Source organism: Panthera onca, chromosome D3, assembly GCF_046562875.1.
Source record: "Panthera onca isolate mPanOnc1 chromosome D3, mPanOnc1 haplotype 2, whole genome shotgun sequence".
NCBI classification, from domain to species: domain Eukaryota; kingdom Metazoa; phylum Chordata; class Mammalia; order Carnivora; family Felidae; genus Panthera; species Panthera onca.
The window spans coordinates 19028014-19050760 of NC_138350.1; the positions used below are offsets into that span (position 1 = coordinate 19028014).

The 22747-nt window shown below is 41.3% G+C and overlaps 1 protein-coding gene, 1 long non-coding RNA gene and 1 gene segment (V, D, J or C); 1 reads left to right on the forward strand and 2 right to left on the reverse strand.

Moving 5' to 3' along the window:
• Positions 1–22747, reverse strand: part of LOC144613894 (immunoglobulin lambda-1 light chain-like) — a 429142-nt gene that overhangs the window by 359279 nt on the left and 47116 nt on the right.
• Positions 1–22747, reverse strand: part of LOC132675490 (immunoglobulin lambda-1 light chain-like) — a 500428-nt gene that overhangs the window by 350740 nt on the left and 126941 nt on the right. The window lies entirely within an intron of this gene.
• Positions 17662–22235, forward strand: LOC144613963 (uncharacterized). Its single transcript, XR_013551464.1, has 4 exons — positions 17662–17748; positions 18082–18329; positions 20034–20266; positions 21153–22235. It is a non-coding gene; the product is annotated as an uncharacterized LOC144613963 (long non-coding RNA).

Sequence of the window (22747 nt, forward strand, 5' to 3'; positions counted from 1 at the left end):
GAGGTCACATAGGATGCATAGGAAACTGTTAGGAAGGACATTGTGACCCACAAGCTACTTCCAAGTACGGTCAGTGTGTATTCAAGTTATTTTAAATTGCAAGAGAGTCAGTCAGTGTCCGGGGTCCTGAGCAGGCTGAGATATCTGCCCCACTTTCCCATGTGTGTGTCCCTATGAGCAGCACTGCTGTGTCAGATCTGACAGTAACAATTACCCTCGTCCTAAAGCTGGAGCCCAGAGATGAGCAGAACCCCAGCATTGGCTGAGGCATCTTTGGATCCAGAGAAGTGACTGGGGACCCCAGAGCCCTGGTATCTATATGTTCTGAGTAATAGTACAGGAGATACTAGGGAGGGTTCCTTGACTTCTGCTGGTACCATAGCATGCTATAGCTGCCAACAATGAATCCACTGCTCAGGGTGCAGGTGAGTCTGGCTGTTGTTCCCGGAGATGCAGACAGGGAGGGCGGCTGGGTCAGCACAGGCTGGGACAGGGAACCTGCAAACACAGACACTCATGGGTGATAGGGTAGAGACCAGGGTAGAGTTTTTCAGGATCTGAGCCACAGGGTCAGACACCAGCTGGAGGACTTCCCTGTGTCCCTGAGGCCTGTCCCTACCTGTGCAGTGGGAGAGGAGCACGAGGAGGACAGGAGTCCAAGCCATGGTGACACAGGCCCTGGTATCACAGTGGAATGGGCTGCCCCAGGCCTTCTTTTCTCCTCCACCCCCTGCACAGGAGGGGCAGTCCATGCAAATGGGGTCTATCCACTGACTGTCCAATTCTCCCTGAGTCCTGGTGCTGGAGCTCAGCTCACACCACACACTGAGCAGGATGGAGGTTGGCTTCACCCCTGGGGAGAGCCCAGGGAGGAAGCACCTGCTGACACAACATACAGATCCCTTCTCAGGGCACAAGCCAGGCCAGAGAGGACACAGCTGCTGAGTCCCCATCAGGGAGCACAGGGCCCAGCCCCCACCAGGCTCCTTTGAGTGTATGTTCCTCACTTAGTAGCTGTGTAGGGACCACAGGTCAGTCCCACAGCACCTCCTGCTGGTCCTGGGGTACTCATCTGGCCATGGCCCAAAGCTCTGAGTCCTGCTGATTTCTGCAGCTCACCAAGTGCCTGTGTGTTCACACATCAGTGGTCTGATCCATTGAAGGTGTGGCCCATAGTGCTGCCACTATGCTTACCCCTGTAGCATGTTTCACTCTCGGGGGTACTGGCTTGTGGGAGATGCAAACATTTACCTAAATTAAAACTTAAGTTGCTGGCACCCAGAGAAGATGAACTACATCTGTCATATCCCTCCCTTGGTATGTGATTTAGAATATGCATGTTTTGAGTATTTTAAAACTCCTTTGCATTAAAACGATGGATTCCAACTACTCTCTCATGAATTGAGTTCTTCAGTGAATTTCATCATCTTACTAATTTACAAAGTAAAGGAAAAGCAATGGATTTATCTTTGATGATGTACAATTTATCATTTTTTAATTGTATAGGTTGTGCTGTTGGTGTCTTGTCTAAACATGTTTATACAAACCTTAGATCCTGAAGATTTTCTCCCATGTGTTCTTCTAAACATTTATAGCTTTATGTTATACATTATGTCTATGATGCATTTAGTGAATTTTTTTATAAGGTGAGAATTTTAGGTGAAATTCATTTCTCCCTGTGGATATCCAATAGTTCTGTGGCTGTCTCTCCAGAAGGCCATCTTTCCTCCCCTGAAAGACTTTTGTTGCAACTTTGTCAAAAGTACTTATCAAGAGGTGCCTGGGTGGATCAGTTGGTTGAGCCTCCAACTTCAGCTCAGGTCATGATCTCACGGCTCATGGGTCTAAGCCCTGCATCGGGCTCTGTGCTGACAGTTCAGAGCCTGGAGCCTGCTTTCAGATTCTGTGTCTCGTTCTCTCTCTGCTTTTCCCCAACTTGTGCACACACACTCTCTCTCTCAAAAATAAATAAACCTTAAAAAAAAAAAATACTTACCCATAGTTTCATGGGTCTGTTTCTGGGTTTTCTGTTCTGTTACATTGACCAATGTGTCTATCCTTCCATCCATGCCACTCTGTCTTGTTGTGATAGGGGCTGAATTTAACTTTTATACAATTCAGGAAGAATTGACATCTATACTATACTGAGTCTTCTAATCCATGAACAGAATATGTCTCTCCATTGTTTTAGATCCACTTTGATTACTTTGATTACACGTACCAGGATTGTCCAGATTTCAGCATCCATGGCCTGTATGTGTTTTGTTAAATATGCACCAGAAGATTTCATTGTTGAGTGGTTTTAGTGGTATTTTAATTCAGTTTTCACATGTTTATTGCAAGTATGTACATCTAAATGATCTTTCTATGTTGATCTTGTAATATGACCTTCCTGAAATTACTTATTTTTCCTCAAATTTATATTTATATAAATATTTGTAGCTTTCTTTGTGTTTTCTCTTGTAGACCATTCTCGTCCCTGAAAATAGGGACAATGTCTCTTGTTAGTCTGTATGTCTCTCATTATTTTTCTTGCCTTATGGTTCTGTCAGGCACATCCAGTCCTCAGTTGAACAGCAGTGTTGAGACTGGACATGATTGCCTTGGTCTCTACCCGAAGAGAAAATCTTTTAGTGATTCATCTTCATGTGTTTAGCTATTGGAATTTTATAGTTTTCTTTATTAAGCTGAGGGTGTGCTCCTCTAGTTTTCATTCTCTGCGAATATTTATCGTATTCATTTAGTCATTCTCATCTATTATTATGAATAGGTTTTGAATTGTGTCATATGCTTTTTCCATATTGATTGATAAGATCATGAGATTTTTCTCCTTTAGTCTGTTAATACAGGAGATTGCATTGATTGGTTTTTGAATATAAAACAGGACTTGCATCCCTGAAATAAACTCTATTTGGTCATGACATATACTTCTTATTATAGTATATATAACTGAATTCTATTTTCTAATATTTTCTTAAGAATGGAGGGATATTCCATTTGTTTGTTTTGTGCCAGGAAGCTGTTGGCACCAGGTATTAGCTGAAAAATTTAAATTCATTACCTTAGCCAAATCCTGCATTTTGTTCCATAAGCAAGGAATATGTAGTCATGTATTCAAGTTTTCTTTCATTTCTCTTACAGTGTTTTATAGTTTTCCATGTATGTCTTCCAATTTTTCTAAATATATCCTTAAGAATTTCAAAATTACGTCATTATAAATGGCATTATTTTTATTTTTAAGTGTTGATGGTTTATTGCTTCTTTATAGACTACCATTCAGTTCTGCATGTTGGTTTTGTAACCTGAAACCCATATTGAAACACTTAGACCAGAAGCGTCTGTGAGCTGCCACTAGAACCAGAACTGGAATCAACATCTTTGGGCTTCTAACATATCTTCTGAGGAATTTTTATCTCTGTGCAAGCAAGTTTGCCTTTGAAAACATGAACACGGTCAGAATAAGTTATCAGTCTAAAAATTTAGGGGCACCTGGGTGGCTCAGTCGGTTGAGTGCCTGACTTCGGCTCAGGTCATGATCTTGTGGTTCGTGAGTTCGAGCCCTGCATCGAGCTCTGTGCTGACAGCTCGGAGCCAGGAGCCTGCTTCGGATTCTGTGTCTCCCTCTCTCTGCCCCTCCCCTGCTCATACTCTGTCTCTCTCTGTCTCAAAAATAAATAAAAAAACATTAAAAAAACATTTAAAAAGGAATTACATATGGTAGAAGGCAGGCATAGGCCCTAAAAGGCTTCTGTTGGAGCTGGCCCACAGACTGGTGAGTTCCATGTTTTCATCAGACTGACATTTGTTTGGACAAACTCTGCTGTGGGTTACAGGCTGTTGTTAAGAGGACACCATGGAAGCCAAAGCTACAAAAGTAGTGGCACAGGTCAACACTTAAAAGCTGTTTTAGTGCTTGCCGTCTCAAGAAGTCTCCTGTGTTAGTGTAAATTGTTCCAGGAACAGGTTAGATTGACACTAGGTCATCTACCAACCTCAAGAAACTTCTGTGCAATGAGGTACACCGTAAAGCACCAAACAGTCCACAGGGCATATCCCTCCTAAGTATTGGAATGGCTCGAAGAGACCAAGGCTTAGCCAGAAGAAAAATAGGATGATGATTCTTCTTTCTTTTTGTTCTATGTCCTTAAAGGGTTGGTTTGTGACCAATGAGAACATTCCTTCTGGTGTCCATCATCCAGAGGTTGCTCTTACTGGGGTGCACCTTGGTGGCCAGTCAAACAGACTGGGGATACCCCCTCCCATCTCTCTCTGTCTCTCTGTCTATCTGTCTCTGTCTCTCTGCCATGCCGGCTCTCAGGGGAGTTTGCCGTAAGACCTTGCAGCTCATAGAAACCTTTGTCATCTCAACACTCATTGCTTGTTAGTACTGGAAATTTCCATTCCTGTATCACCTGCCTGGTGTCATGGATTAGTGGGTCTGTGACTGGAGGCATATCAAGATTTTTTGGGAGATTGGACATAGCATAATCACTACATCATCCTTACTGCCATTACAATGAAGGCCTTTGCTTTCTTAGATTAACTTGAGTAAACTTTTGGATCCTGGGGCTGCATCAGCTATCCTCTCTCTGGATGCCTCTTTTGTCTTTGGTTAAGCCATTACAAGGTTTGTTGGTTTGAATTGCTGTTAATAGATCCTACTTATCAATGTGATGTTGTCAGGGCAGATCCGAAGACCCAGAGGATGCCCCTCAGACCAGCCAGCCAAGAGGATCCTTGGCTTTGAGAGGATGGAAATCAAACGTGGGCCAAAGGAGGTGAAAGCAGAGTTTATTGACGATATAAAGAGAGCAGATAACAGATGGAGTGAGTGTTTGAGAGACTCAGAAAGGAAAAGAGGAAGTCTTATGTTCGTTTGGGGGTCTGGTTTTTTTTTTTATTGGGGTTGGTGGTCTGGTGCACATGTCCTCTCATCCAGGAACTAGTTAGGTAGTCTGGAATGTGCATATGATAGCTCCCTCTGGTTATTCTCAACTGGACCTTCCTTAGAAGTTACCTAGTCTAGAGAAACCATTAACCCCTTGTCCCTGACAAGGAGGATATATGCTATTTGCAGTACAAGGCATGTGTAGAGTGGTTCTGGAAAGAATAGAAGCCTAAAAAGAAGCAAAGGAAAAAAAAAAACCCAGCTTTTTCTCTGATGAGGTCCCTTCAATTTCTCTGCCTAAAATGGCCAGACAATGGATCTTTAATTTGGCTACATTTAAAAGAAAAATTTTCTTTATAGAGAACTCTCAATTCTCTTATTAGTAAAACATTAACCTTACGGACTTCCTTGGCAAGAAAATAATAATAATAATAATAATAATAATAATAATTATAATAATAATAAAAACAAGAAAACAAAAACCAGAAATTAAACTTAAGAACAAAGTAAATGTTCACATGTAATGTAAATCCCCCTTCCTAAGACCCAGTCTCATCTTCCCGTTTCAATCACTTTTCCCTACAAGATTTACAGGGAGCACTCAGGACTAATCTCTAGGTTCAAAGTATACAAATTGCCTTGTAAATGCTGAAAGCCAGGAAATAATTTAACAAAAGCACCAGAGACTGGGAAGAAGGCTCCCTTTGCTCCTCCCTTCCAGGGTTCTGTAACCAGGCTCTTCCAGCCTCAGGCATTGCTATATGTCCTTTGGTGGTGCATCCTAGACCCTCCACCACAAAAAGCCTTTTTTCCCCCTGGAAAACAGCTGATATTTTTAGTTATAAAGTCTTTTTACCTCTACTTTTACAAGATCATCCAAATTTAGAGAGTAGCTAAAATGCTTATTTGACTATTTACAACTACCCCTTCACAGAGAAAACAGAGGACCAAAACTTATCCTAGGCTCTCCTCCAAATGATCTGTGAATGGCTAAAGGGACTAATACAAGCCAAGGTTAAAGTGTATAGTCAGAAAAAAAGTTTTTGTTAATGTACTTTATGCAGACTTTTCAAAAGCATAAATCTTTAAAAAAATTTTTTAAAACATTTTTATTTATTATTGAGAGACAAAGACAGAGCATGAGCAGGGGAGGGGCAGAGGGAGAGGGAGACACAGAATCTGAAGCAGGTTCCAGGCTCTGAGCTGTCAGCACAGAGCCCGACGCGGGGCTCAAACTCACAAACCTCGAGATCATGACCTGAGCCGACATCAGACCTTAACCCGACTGAGCCACCCAGGCACCCCTCAAAAGCATAAATCTTTTGATGCTCCTTTTAGTAAATGTCTCCCTCCTATGAAAAAGCAAATTTAGTTAAAAGTGGGTGGGGCAGTCCCTTGATATTCAGGCTAGAATCCATTTTTTTGGGGGGAGCTAGAAACAACTGTCCTTGTCTTACAAATCTCTACAAAACCAGAAATGCAACTCTAGAAACAAGCAGAACCCACCCATCCTAACCAATCCCCAAACTTTGCCTATTCCTCTCAAAACATTTGTGGATATTATTTAAGATCAGGTTATTATTTTTTTTAATATGAAATTTATTGTCAAATTGGTTTCCATACAACACCCAGTGCTCATCCCAACAGGTGCCCTCTAAGATCAGGTTATTGAAACTAAATGTTTTTGTAGTTAAGAAAAATAAGATAAATTTTAAGCAGCAATTATTCTGAAACTTGTAAAAATTTGCATTTTTCTCTATCCCTTGAAATTATAAATTTTATCATATCTTTCAAATATAAACACAACCCACAATCTTGTGATACTAGAGAAAGAATGAATGAAAGAAAGAAAGTAAGAAAGAAAGAAACAAGTCTTTAAAAAATATATATAAACCTCTAAAAAGGCTCTTTTGACCAGAACTCTGATAGCAGAGTTGCTCCAAATCTCCTCCTTAGAGAAAACTCACATACTCTCTCTGTGCTTTTGTGATGTAAATTGTTTACCCTTTTCTAGGATCTAGGAGCCATTCCTTGAAATGCAAATTTCATTGATTTTCAATGAAGATAATTTTCAAATAAGATAAAATAATGAAACATTAAATACTGACCATAGTTTATCTACTTTTGTCTTGTTACAGAGAAACTAGGGGTAAATCTAGGTCTGTCAGGAACAAGTATGTTTTATTAATAGATTGAGTATTAAAGGCACATGTTTGTAGAAATTATAAAATATGATCATAAATGTGCCAATCTAAAGAATTCTGATGTAATAGTTTACAATTTGTTACTGATGGGGTTTTGGGGTGATGGTGGGAGTTTGGAGCCAATGGCCAAGAAAGAACTCTTGAAGACGTCTTTAGTGCAAAAAGGTGGTTTTATTAAAGCATGGGGACAGGATGTGGGCAGAAAGAGCTGCACTGGGATTGTGAAAAGTGACTGATTATATACCTTCAGGTTGGGAGGGGGTTAGGAACAGCCTAAGTCTCTCAGGAATTTTGGAAACAAGGTTTCCAGGAGCTTGAGGGGCTGTTTTTAGGAAAATGTCATTTATTAATGCTTAGTAAAACCTCAGTCATGAGATCCTTCAGATGTATATTGGGTGCCATATGCTTGGGGTATAATTGCCAACATATACTCGGGGGTTTAAGATAAAGGAGGTTTGCAAAGGAATTTTTATGTGTTTAAGGAGACTCACAGGATTCTGGGGGATCAGAATAATGTTAAGCCAAGATTCCCTTTTGCCCCTAGCAAAGTGTCATCATCCAGGCAGCTGCTGCTGCTAGCGGAAGGTCATGCTTCCTGTTTCAAGGACTTGTCAATGGGCTGTAGGCAGTAAGGGAATTTGATTTTTCATTTGCCTTTGTTCTGCACATCACCATGGCAAGCACTTAACCCCCCTTACATCTTGATGAGGATGATATAACATTGATAAGATTGTCTTTTCTTTGTTCTTAGGCAGCCAGGAATGCCTGAGGAATATCACACATATTCCATGGGGCGGGGGTGGGGGTGGGGGGGTGGCACTGTTAGCCTGTGCTTGGCCCTCAGCTTGCCTTATGGTCCCTCATCAATTAGTACTTAGTTTTCACTAGAAATTAAAGTTTCTAAGAATTAAGAATTCTACTAAATGTAATTAAGACTACTGGAAATAACAAGGGGAATAACTCTATGTGAGGAGAGAAAGACACGTGTTTTTGGAAAAAAAAAGAAAGAGAGAGAAATAAACATACATTTTTGTTGAGGGGGGGGAGGTGGTTTTAACCTAAGGTAAGATTAGTTATTCAAAAAGGAAAACAAAGGACAAAATGTGAATGCAGGAAAGAAAGTCTTTAAAAGGTTTATGGGAAAGGAATCTGTGGAAAGACATTTTATATAGTCAATACTGGCTAAGATTAGGATCAATTTTAAGTGAGTAAAGAAGCTCTCTTGAACTATTAGTCTGCTCTTAATAAGAAATTATAAATAGAAGTTTTTCTTTACCTTTGAATTTATGTGCAGAAGAAAAAAATAAAAACCAAAAACTGAATCTCATTATTAAAAGTGCTAAATTTTTGGGGCACCTGGGTGGCTCAGTCGGTTAAGCGTCCGACTTCAGCTCAGGTCGCGATCTCGCCGTCCGTGAGTTCGAGCCCTGCATTGGGCTCTGGGCTGATGGCTCAGAGCCTGGAGCCTGCTTCCGATTCTGTGTCTCCCTCTCTCTCTGACCCTCCCCCGTTCATGCTCTGTCTCTCTCTGTCTCAAAAATAAATAAACTTAAAAAAATTTAAAAAAAAAAGTGCTAAATTTTGTTCACAATTATTTAACCTTCTGTATTTGCCTTTGGATTTTTTTTTTGTCACTTTGCTTAAGTGGATAGTTAAATATTGTTTCATAACGATTTGTGATCCTATTTAATCTAATGTTCAAACCTTTTGATATTTTTTGACATACTTCCCAAAATCGAATTCTAAAATGAAGAAGGTCCCTGGAATACTTCAAAGATTTTATGAAAAATTATAGTAATTAGACTTTCTTGGTATGTTAAATTACATGGGAAGGATTGCCATATAAGTGATACTAAAACCTCTTATATTATTTAGATTTTTGGATATTTTATTAAAATAAATGTTTTGGAGTGTCTGGTGGCTCAGTCAGTTAAGTGAACTACTCTTGATTTTGGCTCAGGTCATGATCTCATGGTCTGTGAGTTTGAGCCCTGAATCAGGCTCTGTACTGACAGTGCAGAGTCTGCTTCAGATTCTCTCTCTCCCTCTCTCTCTGTGCCTCCCCTGCTTGCACACGCACACACACACACACACACACACACACACACACTCTTTCTCTCTCTCTCTCTTTCTCTACATAAATAAACTTAAAATTTTAAAAATAATAAATGTTTTAAAAACTGCATGAAATTCCTAGAACTCTTCTATCCTGCTATGTTATTACCTTGAAGTGCTGTGTGTCACAAAAATAAGAAAATTTCCTTGTTAATCGTATCATAATAAACTCAAGTCAGATCTAACACATGGCCATTTTTAAGTGTTTTATCATTACAGACATCTTTTTACTCAGATTCGTTTATACAAGCTTCCTGCAAATGTGCTTCATCTTAAGTGAGATTTGTGGAAGGAATTCTGAGGACAAATTCTGATAACTTGAAGATCATAAAACTAAACTAGATAAATATTTCCAGAGCTAGTGGGAAAACTGGATTAAGCAGAACAAGGGTTAATAATATAGGAATAAATTTAACCAAGGAGGTAAAAGATCTGTACTATGGAAACTATAAAACAACGATGAAAGAAAATGAAGATGACACATCCAGTGGAATGATATTCCATGCTCATAGACTGGGAGAAAAATATTGTGAAAATGTCCATACTACTCAAAGCAATGTACAGATTTAATGCAATTCTTATCAAACTACCAACAATGTTTTTCTCAGAAATAGAACAAATAATCCTAAAATTTGTATGGAACCACAAAAGACCCCAAATAGCTAAATCAATCTTGAGGCAAAAGAACAAAGCTGGAGGAATCACAACCCAAATTTCAAGATATACTACAAAGCTGTAGTAATCAAAACAGTATGGCACAAAAATAGATACACAGATCAATGGAACAGAATAGAGTCTAGAAATAAACCCATTATTATGTGGTCAATTAATCTTCAACAATGGAGGCAAGAATATGCAGTGGGAAAAAGACAATCTCTTCAACAAATTGTGTTAGGAACACTGGACAGCTCAATGCAAAAGAAAGAAACTGGATCATTTTCTTATACCATACATAACATTAAACTCAAAATGGATTAAAGACCTAAATGTGAGACCTGAAACCATAAAAATCCTAGAAGGAGCATAGGCAGTCATTTCTCTGAATCAGAGATAGCAACATTTTTCCAGATATATCTCCGGAGGCAAGGGAAACAACAACAAAAATAAACTATTGGAACTATATCAAAATAAAAAGCTTCTGTGGTGATCAAAAAGAATGAAATCTTGCCATTTGCAACAACATGGATGGAACTAGAGTGTATTATGCTAAAGGAAATTCGTCAGAGAAAGACAAATATCATATGGCTTCACTCATATGTGGAATTTAAGATACAAAACAGATGAACATCAAGGAAGGGAAGCAAAAACAATATAAAAACAGGGAGGGGGACAAATCAAAAAAGAATCTTAAATACAGAGAACAAACAGGGTTGCTGGAAGGGTTGTGGTTGGGCGGGGAGGGGCTAAATGGATAAGAGGCATTAAGGAGGATACTTGTTGGGATGAGCACCGTGTGTTATATGTAAGTGATGAATCACTAAATTCTACTCCTGAAATCATTATTACACTATATGTTAACTAACTTGGATGTAGATTAAAAAAATAAATTAATTAAAACCAAACCAAACCAAACCAAACAAAAAAAGCTTCTTTGCAGAAAAGGAAACAATCAACAAAACTTAAAGACAACCTAAGGAATGGGAGAAGATATTTGCAAATGATATATCTGATGAAGGGTTAGTGCCCAATATATATAAAGAAATTATACAACTCAACACCAAAAAACCAACTAATCCAATTAAAACATGGGCAGAACATGAATAGACATTTCTCCAAAGAAGACACAGAAATGGCCAATAAACACATGACAAGATGCTCAATGTCACTAATCATCAGGCAAATACATATCAAAACCACAATATCACCCTATACCTGTCAGAATGGTTAATATTCAAAAACACCAGAAACAACAAGTGTTGGTGAGGATGTGAAAAAGGAGCCACTGCTGATGAGAATGCAGACTGGTACAACCACTGTGGAAAACAGTATGGAGGTTCTTTTATTCTTCAGATAAAATTATGAGGGGTGCCTGCTGGCTTAGTTGGTGTAGCATGTGACTCTTGATCTCAGAGTGGTAAGTTTGAGCTCCACATTGTGTATACAGATTACTTAAAAATAAAATCTTAAAAAATAATATAAAATATGATACCATCCAGTAATTCCACTACTGGCTATTTACCCAAGGAATATGAAAACACTAATTCAAAAAGATATATACACTCCTATGTTTACTGCAGTATTATTTACAATAACTGAATTATGGAAGCAGCCCAAGTATGTAGCAATAGATGAATGAGTAAAGAAAAAGTTGTGTATAAAAAAAAAGGAAAAGTGGTGTATATATACAATGAATATTACTCAGCCATAAAAAGAATCTCGTCATTTGCAACAACATGGATGGATCCAAAGGTATCATGCTAAGTGAAATAAATCAATCAGAGAAAGATAAGTACCATATGATTTCACTAATATGTGGATATTAAAAAACAAAACAAATTAACAAAGAAAAAAGAAACAAACAAAAAAACAAGACTCTTAAATATAGAGAACAAACTGGTGGTTACCAGAGGGGAAGTGGGTGGTAGGGATGAGTGAAAGGTGGTGGGGATTAAGAGTGCACTTATCATGATGAGCACTGAGTAATGTATAGAATTATTGAATCACTATATTGTACACCTGTAACTAATATAACACTGTATGTTAATTATACTGGAATTAAAAATTTTAAAATAAAAATAAATGATACTATTGGACTGAATAAACTAAGATAATTACAATTTTTATGACTTTTCTTAAAACATTACAGACTCAAAAAGACTTTGTTTTTATAGATTTAATAGAACTTTTTATCTTAAGCTGACTTACAGCAATTTGATCAAATACACCTTTGTGAACAAATTAAAACATCTATCTTTTCTCCCTGCTTGATCTCTCCAAAATCCAGAAACTCTCAGTAAATATGCTTATATTTTTATGGCAATATATTTATTTGCATTAATTCAATAAGAATCTGTTCTTGTAACAGGGCACAATAGCAAACATTGATTATATTACCAAGGTTTTGCTGGAATGTCACATTTGAGAGAGGCATACATAGACTCGAATATGATCAGACAGCTTTAAGGAACTAACGTTAACTTATGGAGCCAATAAAGCCCTTGGAAATATTAGCCTGCACAGTGATCCCAGCAGCATCACCGAGTAAAGAAGGTCACTTCCTGGCAGGTGCAGGAAACTCAGGATATTTTGAGAACCTCAAGAAGAGAGGAATTCATCCAAATCTATGGGTATCACAGAGGAAGTCTGATGGCAAGAATTTGGCTTGGCTTTTGGCCTTAAGAGGCTGTTATAAGTTCCATCTAGAGATTCCTCATAAAAGTTCTAGCAAAGCAGGTTTTAAAGAACTTACATGGTTAACAACCTTTCTTGTTGGAATTATGTAAATAATCAGGCCATTTTTAAAAAAATCTAGACTCATTTTGCAAACACATTATTATTAATTTGGCTATCCTTAGTAAAAATGGGGTTGATTATAGAGAAAAATATGCTTCAGTAACACACCTTTGTAGATACTAAATTTTACAATTGATCATTATAAACTGGACTAGATCCTGGATTCTTCTAGTGTCTCCTAATGCCTGGCTACAACACTTCAAGGTAAAATTTTTTATTTTTCTCTCAGTTTCTGACAACTGGAATCATTTGATAAACCAAACTTCCCTTTATTCCTGAAGCCCTGCAAAATGAATAGAAATGACTTGATGTAAACTTCAGAGAAATCCCCACAAAAGCTCATGTATAGACAATCTTCCTGCCTGTTGCTCTGTGGGCACCTCAAGAAGGTCACTAGAGACATCAAAACTGCCACCAGGGAAATCCTTCACATCACCACTGCCTGACCTATGCCATCTGAAGATGCTTCCAGTCCGACATCTAGATATCTCATTGGTAGAATTCAGGACTCAAGGTACTGGGTTTATAATTTGTTCCAACCATTAACCTACATTCTTCCTTTGTTTCCATAAGAGTGCTGCTTATCAGTTACCTGATTGCTTGCCCAATATGGGCCTAGCTTTGAGAGCCTCCTTTGAGAGCATCACCGCCTCCTGAAATGAGTTTAACTGAACTGACCTATTGTCAGATTAAGAGACTGGTTCCACAAGAGGTAACAATCTACCTGCTCAACTTCGAATGTGTGAGACTTCAGAGGTGTTTCAGAGGAGGCAACTGTAGGGGTTGAGGTCGGGTTGCCCCAAGATGGGCCCTTTTCTCATGTGGATTATTTTGAGCTGAAGTTAATCTGAGACACTTTGAGGTCAAGAGAAATGTTGGCCCTTCCTTTATCTACATAGAAGAATCCAAATTGGATGGCCTTTCCAGAATAAGTTAAATAAATATATCTGAGTAACCCATCTATATGGCAGGGCAAACAATTGTTTACCAAACATTTACTCTTTTTCATCTTCCTGTGAATTGCATTCCTTCCCTTTGAAGCCCTAGACCCCTAACCCTTCTCCTTAGTTAGAATGACATACATGTCTCTTTTTTCCTGACACTCTTTGGAATTTCTATGTATGAGTGGATTCCCTGAATGTATGCTAATAAGTTTGATTTTCTCCTCTTTATCTGTCTCTTATCAATTTGGTTCTTAGTCCAGCTAGAAGGATCTTTGAGGGGACAGGACATTCTTGTTCGCCGACAGTAATAAAGGGAATACAATAGTATACAATAGATAGGAAAAGACTCAGATTCTTCCTTTATAAGTATTTATTCTTATTAATGCCCTGGGGCATGTGCACTTGGGCTCTATTACCTCACGCATGTGTGCTCTTAGGACACCTGTGCTGTCTTAGGCTGCAGCATAATCTGTGTGTCACTGCTTCCTCCTCAAGGGCAGGTCTCAGCACAGAGAAGTCTGCCTTACAGGGGCCTCCACAGAAGCTTCTCAATAAAAGAGGCTTGGAGACAAGGTCTGTGGACCTAGGGGTTTTTGTCTCACTTCCTCCTTATCTGAGTCACCATGAGTAACAGTAGCTGCTCCCACTGCCATGATATGTAGCACAGTAATAGTTAGCCTCGTCCTCAGGCTGCGGCCAAGGGATGAGCAGAAGCCCCGCATTGGCCGAGGCATCTTTGGACCCAGAGAAGTGGCTTGGGACCCCCGAGCCCTGGTGCTTATTTGAATCTGAGTAGAACCTCAGCAGATGCCGGGGAGAACTCCCCAGTTTCTGCTGGAACCAGTATATGTGGTAGCCGCCAACACCGAAGCCACTGCTCAGTGTACAGGTGAGTCTGGCTGTTCCCCGAGATGCAGACAGGGAGACGGCTGGGTCAGCACAGGCTGGGACAGGGAACCTGATACTCATAAGTAATGGAACAAGGACAAGAGTATAGTTTCCCAGGGTCTCTGCCAGAGGGGCTGACACAAACTAGAGGGCTGCCCTGTGTCCCTGAAGCTTGTCCTTACCGGCCGAGTAAGACAGGAGCACATGGAGGACAGGAGTCCAGGCCGTGGTGATACAGCACTTAGTCCCCACAGTGGGCTGGGCTGCCCCAGGCCTCCTTTTCTCCTCTACCCTCTGCCACAAGAGGGACTGTCCATGCAAATAGGTGACAGTGACAGTCCAGCCTCTCCTTGAACCCTGGTGCTGGAGCTCAGCTCACACCACACACTGAGGAGGATGGAGGTTGGTTTCAGCCCTGAGGACAGCCCTGGGGAGAGCCCTGAGACAGCACACAGGGTCCCTGAGCAGAGGCCACCAGTCAAGCAGTCAGGTGTTGAGTACACAGCTCTGGTCTCACCCATGTGGCTCAGACATGTGCCCACAATGCCCCCGCTGGCCCCAGTACAGGTTGCACTGCATGTGAAAGGCAATGTCAGCATCCTGCCTGGGCGAGGGGCAGGCTAGGTCTGGCCAGCCCAGGCCTGGTTTCCACCACCCCCTCCTCAAAAATGAGAGGGATCCCCCCACCCCCACTCGAGCCCCTCACTAGGCCGCAACCTTCTCACCACTATGTACCCCTTAGATCCCTAGAATGGTCTCAGGTGTTGAGTTAGGGACCCTCACTCATGGGTTTTCATTAGTGGGGCTGGGGAGCCCTGTGACCTGGAGATGTGTCCTGCTGTCAGCACAGCAGAAAGAAAGAAGCCATGGACCAGCCACATCCCATCGTTTGAAAAGATGGAGAAGTTCCTTCTCCCCCTGACCCCATTTTCCATTAGAGGCATGTTCATATTCCTGGTCTCACCTTGTATTCTTCTCCTGTACATCCCTGGTGGGGTTGCAGGGGTTCCATCAACAAAGACCATGGACGAAGGGATTGAGAAGAGGCTGCTCTTCATGGACAGAAAGACAGAGGTCAGCTCCCTGGGACACATATCTCAACACAGCTGTTTCAGGAGGACCTGGGGCTGGAACCCTGACCTGAAGGTGAATGGGTCTCCATGAAGAGGGCAGAGCTTAGGGTGGAGCTGGGACCTGGTGGGAGGAGAGACTGAGGAATAAATCCAGGGGGTGAGGTCTGGGGGTCCCAGGTGACCCCAAAAGTGCGCTTTGAGTGGCTAAGCTGAGGCTAAGTGACAGAAAAGAGGGGTTTCACAAAGTCCTGTTTCCATAGGGACCCTCACATCAGAAGATGACATGGACCACCCATTAGACTGGAAAATACTTTGGTAGTGGGGTGTCCTGAGGAGGTATTCTAGGAGAGGCCTGGGGACCCACACAGCTGCCTCTGTCTGTCCCTAGCACCTACCTTCTCAAGGAAAATATTCAGAAAACTTTTCTACTTCTCTCTGTCTCTCTCTCTCTCTCTCTCAAACACATAGAGAATTGTCAAGTGAATCAGTGGTGATGGGCATGTGTACTATGACATTTCATACCATGAATGATACTGACTTTGTTGTAAACATGGTAACTGTCTCATTTTGTCCTAAAACTTCCAAGTGTCCCATAAATTCTGTGTGTGGTCATTCCCCTTCCTGTGACTAATTTTCTTGAACAAATCATAAAAATGTGTGTGACTGGGTGTCTATTTCTTACCAAAGACACACATCTTACATTTTTGGGGTTATCTAAAATATAACATTAAAAATAATTATATATAGGTATATGTCATGTAACATATAATTATTCACCGACCCATTCACCACAACAGAAATGCACTGTGAAAATATCGTGATATGTTTTTCTTAATTTCTCAGTGAAGAAGCACCTTTCATACACACAATGACAGAGAGATGGCTCGTGAGTCCATAGAGACAGAGGACACTAAGTACAGAGACTTAGCTGCACGCAGAAAAGAAGTATGTAATATCCATAATGATGAGAAGCATTTATATACATTCATAATTCTATTCTTGCATAAATATGACTAAATTTAAACTTCTAATAATGCTCCTTTTTATTAAGTGTACAATATTATTTTAATAGATTATTCTATTATTAAATAATTATGTTAATTATATAACATTAATTATTTTAAAAGTTTATTTATTTATTTTGAGATGGGAGGCGGGAAGCAGAGAGAAAGAGGGAGAGACAATCCCAGGAATGTTGCACACTGCCAGTGCAGAGCCTGATGTGGGGCTTGAATCCATGAACCGTGAGATCATGACCTGTGCCGAAACGAAGGGTCAGATCCTTAACCAACTGAACCACCCAGGCACTCCTTATCACTGATATTTTGTACCCTTTGCTCTTTTTGATTTAACCTGGAACAAATTATAAATTGTTTTAGAAGTGTCAAATGACTCAGGAGTGGTAGAAATGGATGGGTAAGGTATGTCAAGTCAAAAATGTGCCTGTGTTTATTGTCAACAAGCCAGCTTTTGTCCTCTTCACCCTGAAATTTTCTTTCTCAACCACAGTTGGAGGGCAGGTCATTTTCCGACAAATATCTTGTTTTGAAAAACAGAGAACAATAATTGTGACACTGAGATTCCCTTTTGAAACAAAATATTTAGTCTTCAATGGCACACTCCTAGATGTAGACATACAATTAAATAGACAACAGCATGTGGACCCCATAGTGTGGGGCATGTGATCACTCTGGAAATTGAGGGTGACAAGGTAGGACACAGGCTAGTTCTTACTGGGCCTGGGAAATCCCACTCACAGTGGTTTTCCTGGGTCCTGAGTGGGCTCAGCTGTAGGAAAGTCACACCCATGGGATCTACTTCACCCCTTTCCCTGGAGCAAGCTCAGAGTTTTTCCAGTGATGGTGGAGCCCCCCCATTCACCCTCTTACGTTATACAAAGTGGTTGTCTGTCCTTAGGGCCCCATACCTGACCCTCAACCCAACCTGTGCCTGACACCCCTCTCTCTGACATCCCAACTGAAGGTTCAGGCACCCTGTCAGTTTGCCAGGCCAGCTCCATGCCTGCCATTCCTCCTGGGCCTGTGTCCTCACACAGCACCTCACAATGAGTCCCTTTGTCACTGGGCCACCATCCTCCTGGACAGTGCTCAGCACAGGAGTCTGGGAAGGAAGCGAAGTGCTCTGCCCTGACCTTACAAAGAGCACACTCTATGCCCTAGAAGGTCTGTCAATTTGCTGGAATGGCCCAGGGACATCTGACCCGAGAGAAGCTTTCTTAGGGACAATTATTTTTCTTCCTATTGATTAATAATAATAATAATAATATCACTCCAGAGGTTCTGGTCGTATGAAATATGGATCAAAAAGCATAGTTTTGTTGTCATCATGAGTTTTCTTTTTGTTTTAAGTTTTCCTAAGACATCAGAACCTTAAATGGGAAATTGAGAGGAGATCCAGAGTGGATCAGAATCTACTTCCAGGTGTAGCTAATGTTAAAGGACAAACATACAACCCACTAAGTTGAAATTTCTGATTGCCTTTATTCATCCATTCAGGAGCCTGGCAACATCACATCTGACAAAGAAGGTGCTTAGAGGAGTCCTAGGAAATGGAGGCTTTCATAGGGAGAAGCTGGGCGGGACAAGGAAGGTATCAGTCAGAAAAAGGGTTGTTTCTGGCAAGGTCACCTTCCCTTAGGGGAACGGCAGGGAGTCCCATCAGGCAGATTACATCACTCGTGCTGACCGGGAAATTCCTGATGGTTTGGCTGAAAACTCAACTCCTGGAGAGACTGAAACTACAGGTAGGTTAGGTATGAAGTCCTTGTAGAACTTAATATAAGTGACTCCATTTTGGGCCTATTGTTTCTTCTTAACACTAGAATATGTCAAAGTTATTTTATTTTAAAATGGGAAAGTACCCAGAGCAGTCCGAGGATCCAAGGAGGGGCAGAGAGAGAGAGAGAGAGAGAGAGAGAGAGAGAGAGAGAGAGAAGCAGGGCTCAAGCTCACCCAAAGCAGGACTCAAACACACCCAATGTGGGACTCAGACTCAGGAGCCGTGAGATCATGACCTGAGCTGAAATCAGATGCTTAATGACTGAGCCACCAAGGCGCCCCCTAGAACAGTCTGACGTTTTTGTCCAACTTCTTCATCTACTTCTATCACTGTGTCTGTCACCAACATCAAATGACTGACAGTAATAGTCTGCCTCATCCTCTGATTGAAGCCCGGAAATGAGCAAAATCCCTGCATTGGCAGAGGCATCTTTGGATCCAGAGAAGTGGCTGGGGACCCCAGAGTCTTGATGCTTATTTGAGTCTGTTACATAGGTAAGGAGGTAACGAGGAGGGCTCCCTGGCTTTTGCTGGTACCAGAATATGGGGTAAATATCAATCCTTTCACTGTTGAGGGTGCAGGTGAGTCTGGCTGTTGTTCCCAGAGATGCAGAGAGGGAAGGCGGCTGGGTCACCACAAATTGGGAGATGGAACCTGCAAACACAGACATGCATGGGTGATGGGGCAGAAGCCTGGGTAAATGTCTTCAATGCTCTGAGTCAGAGGGGCTGATGCAGGCTGGGAACTGAGAACTTGTCCCCAAGGCCTATCCCTACATGTGCAGTGACAGAGGAGCACTAGGAGGAGAGGAGTCCAGGCCATGGTGACACAATTTCTGGTGCCCACAGTAAACCTGACTGCCCCTGGCCTCCTTTTGTCTTCTACCCTCTGCCGCAAGAGGGGCTGTCCATGCAAATAGGTTCCATCTAGTGACTGCCCAGCCCCTCCCTAAGCCCTGGTGCTGGAGCTCAGCTCACACCACACACTGAAGAGGATGGTGGTTGACTTCACCCCTGGGGAGAGCCCTGGGAAGAAGCATCTGTTGAGACAACACACAGGTCCCTCCTCAGGGAACTCTGCCACTCCAGAGAGGACATAGCTGCTAAGTTCTCAGCAGGGAGACCTGGTCCTCAGGTCCAGGCTCCTTTGAGTAAATGGTCCTTACTGAGCAGCTGTGTAGGCTGTCTCACAGAGCCACCTGCCTGTCACAGGCCCAAAGCCCTGAGAGCCCAGCTGGTTTCTGCAACTCACCAGGTCCCTATCTATTCACACATCTGTGATCTGATTTACTGATAGTGTGATTCCATAGTGCTGTCCATGATTACTGTAGTGTTTTTCACTCTCAGAAGGAGTCCTGGTCTATGTGAGATCCAAAAGTTCACCTAAATTACAACGTAAGTTGCTGGCACTCCAGAGATGATACTGCAAACATCATATCTCTCCATTTGTATGCAATTTAGAATATTGACATATGTAGGTAAGCATGTTTACACAAACTCTGGATCTTGAAGATTTTCTTCTGTTTTCTTCTGAAAGATTATAGCTTTATGTTTTACAGTTAAGTCTAGGATACATTTAATGATTTCTTTTTTTAATAAGAAGAGAGGCTTAGGTGAAATTAATTTCCCCCAATGGATATCTAATTGTTCTGTGGTCATTTGTCCAAAAGGCTATCCTTCTAAAAGATTTTTTCAACTTTGCCAAAAATAATTACCTACAAGCCAGCTTTGGACACTTTGCATGCCGGATCTCCTCCTTTTCCTGTGCTGGTTATTTGTGGTGACCATGAAGAAGACCCTGAATCCCAAAGCCAAGGTGGCCCAAGCCCAGGTGGCACAGGTGGTCAGCATCAGAGTGGGCCTGGGGCTGCAGAATGTGCTGAGGACCAGCTTGGGGCCTAAGGTAATCGTTCCCTGACCCAGTGGTGTAAGGTGGTTAGGGCAAGCCAAGGGCCCGCATCTGTTGTCTTAGGGTTAGATTGTCTATCTCATTTAGATCCCCCCTTATGCCCTTGATAATGGGGGAGGGTGCTCATAAAGGATTTTATAAAGGGAGAACCCCATCTTCTTCTTTAGCCTCCCATTTGCAGTTGCAGTCTGCCTTCCTGAAGGTCCCTTATCTCTCCCTGCCTAATGTTAACCCTTTCCCTATTTATTTCTTCCCTGGAGTAGGGCTTATAACTGCTGTTAGGGAACAGGGACGATGACCATTCTGGCTTCTTCAAGCTGATAATGGATGGTGTAGGGGTACAGCAGTTAGAGTCTACCCAAGGGTCGGTCGAGTGGCCCACAGTATGGTTTTACAGGAAGGTTGGCAGGCATGAGGCAGCATAAACATTAGCAGACACAAAGAGAAAAACACAAAGTAAAGATTATACTGGCCAACAAGATGGCATCTTAAGATAATGTGTATAGTTTATCAAACCTGTCAGACAATCTAGGAGAGACCCTGACTTTGTAAACAACATATGTCAGAGAATCTCTCATAACCCAGGTGATGGAGGAGCAGGAGCAGTAAGTAATCAATTTTCAAGAGTTTGGCCCTAATTTAATTAAAAAAATTTAAAGCGTCTAATGCTTGTGAGGTGTTATTTAGAGTCTTGCTGAGTATAAGAAGACAGTCTGCTTTATTTTGAGATGTAAAACTTTTTTAAGAGCCAGGAGTTCTACTAGAGAAAGAGTCAAAGCAGCCATTTACCACTAATTGCAAAATTTTAGGTAATCCAAACCTGGGTATTATCTTATAAAGCAGAACTTTTATTATTTTTTGTTCCTTTTTTGTCTCACAGGAGAAGGCCTTTACGCAGTTAGTAAAAGTATCAGTCCATACCAACAGATGTTGGAATTCCTTAGACCTTGGCACGTGAGTGAAACCTAATTGTTAGTCTTTCCTGGATAGCCTCCAGTTCCTTGGGTGCCTGGGAGAGCAAGTTTGTGGTTGGAAGGATTGTTTTTAAGACATACTTTACAGACTGATACTACTTGTAGAACTGTCCTTGACAAATTTTTTTCCCAGTAAACATCCTTTGGACCATTTGATAAGTTTTGTCCCTCCCTGAATGAAAGGCCTTATGCTGTGTCTTAATGATCTTTTAGCCCTGTGAGCTTGGTAATGCTAATTGCCCTGCTCTGTTTGTAACTATTCCAAGGGCTGGAGACAGTGTCTAGGAATCAGACCCCAGTGTATTATTATTTTTTGGGGGGGAAGAGTAGGTGGGATTGAGTCTCCTTTAATAATTGATAGAGCAGGCAAACTATTTTCCTGAACCCTGGTACATACAGCCTACGATATCCAGTAATTTCCAAAAACTCATGCAATTGTTTATCTTCCCTGGAGTTAGTAGCACCACAGTCTCTAATTTAGTTATAATGTCCCTTCCTAACAAGGGAGTAAGGCCCTCTGGCATTATCAGGAAAGAATGAGAAAAATTAGGTTTCTCCATATACATCCTAGGGGCTGAGAGAAAAATTTAGTTAGAAGTTTTCTGGAGATGCCTCTAATCGTCATGCTGCATTTGGATAGTTGGTCTGGAGTGGAAAGGAGGACAGAAAAGGTAGCTCTGGTGTTAAGAAGGAAATCAACCAGTGTTCCTTCTATATTTAGAGTTACCCGAGGTTCTGGGTTTCTGATAGACAGTTGCTTCAGGGGAGCCACCGTGAAGAGCCCCAGGCCTTGGTCCCTTCCAGGGACATTGGTTATCCTAACCCTCGCAGATAAAAGTCCCCAAGGGCATTCAGATCTCCAGTGATTGTCTCCACGTTAAGGGACATGGCTTATGGGGTTTTCATTTTGGTTGTCCCCTCTGAGGACATTCTCATTTTAGTGTTCGGAATGGCTATATAAATGGCACTCAGTGCCAGGACCTCAGGAAGTCCAGTATGATGTAGTACATAAGACCACAACTAAGACCTCAGATTTTTTTTTTTTAAGCCTCCTTTTCTGTTTTTGGTTTTGTTTTTTTCTTATACCCAATTGGCAGCTCATAAGAGCTCCTCCAGGGTTCCTTCAAAGCCAACAGCCAATTTTTGCATTTTCTCTGAATATCTAGGGCTGATTGAGTGACAAATTTGTCCTGAGGGGTGTCAGGGGAGATAGCCATATATTTAATGAGAGCCTCCCTCAACCTCTCCAGGAAGGCCATTGGGCTCTCATTTTGTGTTTGTAAAATAGTGGCTAATTTAGCATAATTTAAGGGCTAAATCTTAGATTTCCTTAATTTTTTTTCAACACATCTGTCTCATTAAGAGTCTGATTTAACAAAAGCATTGTATTTTTCCAGGTCAACTCAAAAACATACATAATATTCTGAAAAGTCTTTATATACTTATCCAATCAGAAAATTTACCTAGATCTTCTTTTATCTGTCTTAAACCTTGTAATGTA